This window comes from Mus caroli, chromosome 8, assembly GCF_900094665.2.
Source record: "Mus caroli chromosome 8, CAROLI_EIJ_v1.1, whole genome shotgun sequence".
Classification (NCBI taxonomy): domain Eukaryota; kingdom Metazoa; phylum Chordata; class Mammalia; order Rodentia; family Muridae; genus Mus; species Mus caroli.
Window position 1 is genome coordinate 73,275,395 of NC_034577.1, and position 5,843 is coordinate 73,281,237.

The 5,843-nt window shown below is 38.2% G+C and overlaps 1 protein-coding gene and 1 pseudogene across 3 annotated transcripts in view; both read left to right on the forward strand.

Moving 5' to 3' along the window:
* The window catches only part of Inpp4b (inositol polyphosphate-4-phosphatase type II B), a 748,293-nt gene that overhangs the window by 466,210 nt on the left and 276,240 nt on the right, over positions 1–5,843 (forward strand). The window lies entirely within an intron of this gene.
* On the forward strand, positions 2,693–3,719 carry LOC110300058 (annotated as a pseudogene).

A 5,843-nucleotide genomic window follows, 5' to 3' on the forward strand; every position in this document is an offset into this window, starting at 1 on the left:
TCTCTCTCTCTCTCTCTCTCTCTCTCTCTCTCTCTCTCTCTCTCTCTCTCTCCTTAATAAAGATAACAGTAGTCATGAAGATGTTCCCATGGAAATAGTCAAATGCCTTTCTTTTTATAACTTCTCCTGCTGCTCTGGGAATTCGCAGATCCTCAGAAAGACATTCTTTTTTCCTGCATTCTTTCCCAGGAAGCAGCAGGCAGAACACTAACTGCTTGCCTTGTAAGTACTATTCCTGGGCGGTATGACAAGGAAAAATTCTAATTGGGCATCAGCTTGTGTTTGCTAAATGTGTAGTGACTTCTTAAATTATTCTAGTCATTATTTAAAGACATGTCATTAAGAAAATGAAAAGGCAGTCTAACACATTAGAAAAATGGTTGTGTGTGTGTGTGTTTGTGTGTGTGTAACAGGGGTTAATAGGCAAAATAAGTAAGAGATATGTAAAGAAAACTCATAACTGAGTAGCACAAGCCAAACAATACAATAATCTAGTCTAGAAATGGACAAAAAGTGCTGCTGAGATAGCCCAGAGGAAAGAAGAACTTGCTGACTGAGTTCAGTATCCAGGACTCATGTGGTGGGGACAACTGACTCCCACAGACTGTTCTCTGACTTCTACCCAGATGCTTATAAATGTGAACACACACATACACACATACACACACAGCATGTGCTCACACATGTACATGTATGCATACACACAAATAGAAGTAGTTTTTTAAGGATAAAAGACTCAGATCTCTTTGCAAGGATGAATACAGAAGGTCAACAAATACAGGAACAGGTGCTAAAATTCACCAATTCTAAGAGAATGTACATGAAAATAAGATTACTCCCTATCTGTAAGAGTGTTTACTATCAGAAAGGCAAGGATATCAGATAGCACAATTAACATCTATCACTTTTTCTATCACATTGTTCTTTGCTTGAATATTGATATGTCCTATGAAGGCTACTCATCTAACTCTCCGTTCTAAAGGTTTACTGATAGTTACACCTTCTGCTTTATTTTAAAGATAAATAAATAATAAATAAATAATCTCACTACAGGGAATACATTTTCTTCCTCTATTATTAATAAAATCATCTGATTTTTCTGAAATATAGCAACAAAGCAAAAGCATGTTTTTGCGTTGATAAACACACACACAAAAAAAAACAACACACAGAAATAAAACAAAAACAAAGCTTGATTGGGACTAATTATACTAATCCAGATACACTAGAATAATTACATATAAATCAGATACACTAGAATTTACCTTTTCTCCTAGAAATGATATTATCACTGTGGTCAATATATTTAAAAAGCAAACACAAAAACTAACTTCTCTTTTTAATTGGTAAATCATTTTAGAATTCCTTAATGGAAGATATTTCTATTCATTTTGACTCTCACCTACAAACTATGAATCATTTGTGGACTGGCAGTGTCTGGATAATTTTTTTCCTTGTTTTCTGAGACCTCGTGTGAGATTACTTTTCTAAACACGGGTTTAGAACATGAACTGTGGTTTCCAAAGCTCTTAGTGAGATGCTCCAAAGATAGAGAAAATTTTGAAGCATGCAGCACTCATTGCCAAGACACTTAACACTGACCCTGGGCCCAGATATGTCATGAGACCAGTTCTAGTAAGACAGATTCTTGCAGTGTGTGTGTCTCTTTCCCATGACCAAAGTTTCCATTGGTTTTAAAAGAAGTCTCCAATTAGGACTCTGAGAAGATAGTTCTGGGTACATATTAGCTACACATCTGCACTATACTGAATCTTAATTTAATTAAAATTATTGGTTTCAGAGACATGATCATTTTTTTAATTAATGGATTTATTTATTCACTTTACATCCCAATCGCAGTACCCCCGCCTCCTCCCAGTCCATCACCACATGGCTCCCTCTCCTCATACCCACTTCTCTTAACCTCTAGGAGATAATCTTAACTTGTGACACATAAGATGAAAAAATTATATAGTAAAATGTGTTACATGCTAATTTTTCTATGTAAAAGGCTGTGGTAGCTACAGCTGTCTCCTAAAACACCAGAATCTCAATGAATAGACCTCACTGATGTCCCTACCACTGGACCATATGATCATTTACTAGGGTATTAGAATGTGCTTGGAAGAGCACTGGAGAGCTGATCACACACTTCTCCCAACCCTATAGTTGGTAATTTCTTGTCAATAGTATGATAACTCTTCTTTAGATGTTTATACTACAGATAGATAACAGATAGCTCATAACATTCTATCCTAGCTTTTGAGAGTCAACAGTAAAACATTTACTACATACCATTGTTCTTAAAAAAATAAAATAAAAAGGCTTAGTATCTACACCCCTAGAGCATTGTCTCTTCCTTTACCAGCAGTTGTCAATTTCCAGTAACTCCATGTTTTGTGGGTGACACTGTGTGTCCAATCCTCTCTTCTGGCTGGAATTTCGTCTGGCTTATGCTGCATGAGTTTTGTACACACTGTCACAGCTGCTGTGAGTTTGTATGTGCAGCTGTCCCGTGTGTCAAGAAGACAATATTTCCTCGGAGTCATCACCTGCCTTGGGAGCTCAGACTCTTTAGAAGTTGGTGAAGAGGGGATTTAAAATATCATTTTGGGCACTATATTCAAACCTTTCAAAGAATCGAGTCCTCGAAGTAGGTGTGATGGCTTCCTCCATCACTGCCTCTGAAAGAATGGCTATGTCTGTCACATATGCTGATCTTGGCAAGTCTGCCAGGAATGTCTTCACCAAGGGCTACAGCTTTGGCCTAATTAAACTTGATTTGAAAACAAAGGCCAGAATGGGTTGGAATTTATCAGCTAAAACTCTGCCAACATGGAGACCATCAAATGGCAGTCTGGAAATCAAGTACAGGTAGACTGTATACTAGTTAGTATTGAACTCTGGACACGAAGATCACTATGGAAGACCAGCTTACTGAGGCTGACCTTCGGTTCATCCTTCTAGTCTAACACTGGGGAAAAATGCTAAAATCAAGACAAATAGAAGACCTGGACTTGTGATGCGACTTTGACATCACTAGGATCTCCATCTAGGACATGCTGTTGCTTGACTGTGAGAGCTGGCTGGCTACCAGATGAATTTTGAGACCTTGAAGTTCTGAGTGACCCAGAACAATTTCACAGTTGGCAACAAAATGGACAAATTTCCAGCTTCATATCAGACTGAATGATGGGTCAGTTTGGTGACTCCTTTTATCAGAAGGTGGAGTCTGAGTCAAGTCAGCTTGGGCAGCAGAAAACAGTAACTTGTGTTGGAAGTAAGTGTCAGGTGAATTCCAATGCCTGCTTTTCAGCCAAAGTGAACAACTGTAGCCTGATTGGATTAGGGTACACTCAGACCCTGAAACAGCATTCATCAACCTTCCTAATGTGATAATTTAACAGAGCATGTCATGGTGACTCCCAACCATAAAATTATTTCATTGCTACTTCATAACTGTAATTCATTGCTAATTCATAGCTGGTATGAATTGATATGTAAATGTCTGCTATTTCTGATGGTCTCAGGTAACCTCTGTGAAAGGGTCATTGGACCCACCTACCCCCAACTCAACCCCACCCCTGCAAAATGTTCACAACCCACAGTTTGAGAACCACTGCTACAGCGAGGTATCAGACACTGTTGGCTCAGCTGGATGGTGAAGATGTCAGTCCATCATCCACAAGCTTGACCTAGGATTGGAATTTCAAGAATAAAAGAATATTGTACATTCATCAATTTTAAAATATTTTATAACATAGATACCTTCAAAATTTAATGTACCTTTTAATCCTGTGAGTTAGGACTTGAGAATTGAGAAATACCACATTAGCTCCCTGGCTAAGGTTGACTCACTTTGAGGTACAGCAGAAATCTCATTCCAGGTATTTTTAGCCATAGAACTTGCTGGGGAAGAGTTCCTGTAGAGATGCCAAGATGAAATGGAGGCTGGGAGTGCCCAAACCCTTTGTAAATCTGCAATGAGTCCACAGATGAAATTGTGACTCCTTGAGCGTCTAACCCTGTTTTCCCAAACCTATCTGCTGGGAAGCACATACACACCTATGCGATGGGGACTTTTTAGACAAATAGTCATATCCTGTTCTTTTCCTGGCCCAACAGTTACCCATTTTACAGTAAAAATAGTATTCAGGGTGTGGATAGCTATTTCTTTTGTGCAATTTTAGAGTGAAGGCAGAGGACATGATAGAGTCAGTAATTCAGGACTTAATTTTTCCTTGTGTGTGCTTCTTCTTGTTGTTCTTATTGTTCTTGTTGTTGTTGTTGTTGTTGATGTTTTTGTTGTTGTTGTTGTTGTTGTTGTTGTTCTTCTTCTTCTTCTTCTTCTTCTTCTTCTTCTTCTTCTTCTTCTTCTTCTTCTCCTTCTCCTTCTCCTTCTCCTTCTCCTTCTCCTCCTCCTCCTCCTCCTCCTCCTCCTTCTCCTTCTTCTTCTTCTTCCTCTTCCTCTTCCTTCTTTCCTCATTCTCCTTCCCTCATTCTCCTTCTCTTATTCTCCTCCTCTTCTTTCTTTTTGATTCTTTTTTTTTTTTTGACATTGCACCAGAATATGATGTAGCTTCTGTGATCTCCAACTCTGAACTGAGGAGGTGATTGTGGTCACACCAAGACACAACACTAGGGATATAAACTGACTTCTGTTATGTTACACTCTCTCTCTCTCTCTCTCTCTCTCTCTCTCTCTCTCTCTCTCTCTCTAACCCCAGTTTAATGGATACATTTTATAGTCTTCCATTTTGTATGGAATTATCTATTCCCCCTCAAATGTTTTAATTAGTATCATTTAAAATAAAACTTGAATAAAATATTGAAAGCTCAAAAAGAATTTTCAGAACATGAAGTGAACATATAAAAAGGACTGGGGAAGGGGACACAGGTCAGAATGAAGTCCACTGAACTCTGCTCTCTGCAGCTTCATCTGATCTATGAGAATAAGAAATACAATTAGCTCAGATGTTTTCCTTTCTCCTTGACAGCAACATAAGAAAATTCGACTTAAGAAATGGAAGCAATATAAAACATATCTTGTGTCAAAAGGAGTTTGTAGCTACACTCCATGTTTCTCTTGAGTGGTCATCGCTCAGTGCATAGGATTTTAGAATTCTCTAAGATAACTAATCCCATTCCTTGTGATTCATTAGATCTGAGACAGGAAAAGCACTTAGTACAAACTCAACTTAAGCACACACACGCACACAAAATCTCCAGCACTTAATATTTTCAGTTAAGCTTTTGATTTCTAATGTGGTTTCTTTGAAATAGTAGAATCTTTAAGTATATGAGAAGATATATTTTATAAAACTTTAAAGTTTGGGTATACAGGTCTATTTTGGCATTTGTTAAATATATTTTACTGAAGTTGACCTGCTTTGTTTGATATACATCCATGTATGTGTATGTGTGTATACATCCACGTGTGTGTTTCTCTATCTGTATAAATGTACCTGTGTATGTGTATGTACATGAACCTGGGTGTGTATGTGTTTGATTTTTGTGTGTGCATGTGTGTACACCCACCTATGTGTGTGTGTTTGTTTGTATGCATGTGTGTATGTGTACATGCACCTATGTGTGTGCATGTGCATCTGTGGCAGACTGCCTGTTGTTTTGTAAAATATGGAGGAGCCTGCTCAGTAGACAATGAAGGAAGCATGTCACAAGGCTTGGGCATATATCCAGAAGATGTCCCAACCGGTAAGAAGGACACATGCTCCACTATGTTCATAACAGCCTTATTTATAATAGCCAGAAGCTGGAAAGAACCCAGATGCCCCTCAACAGAGGAATGGATACAGAAATTATGGTACATTTACACAATGGAG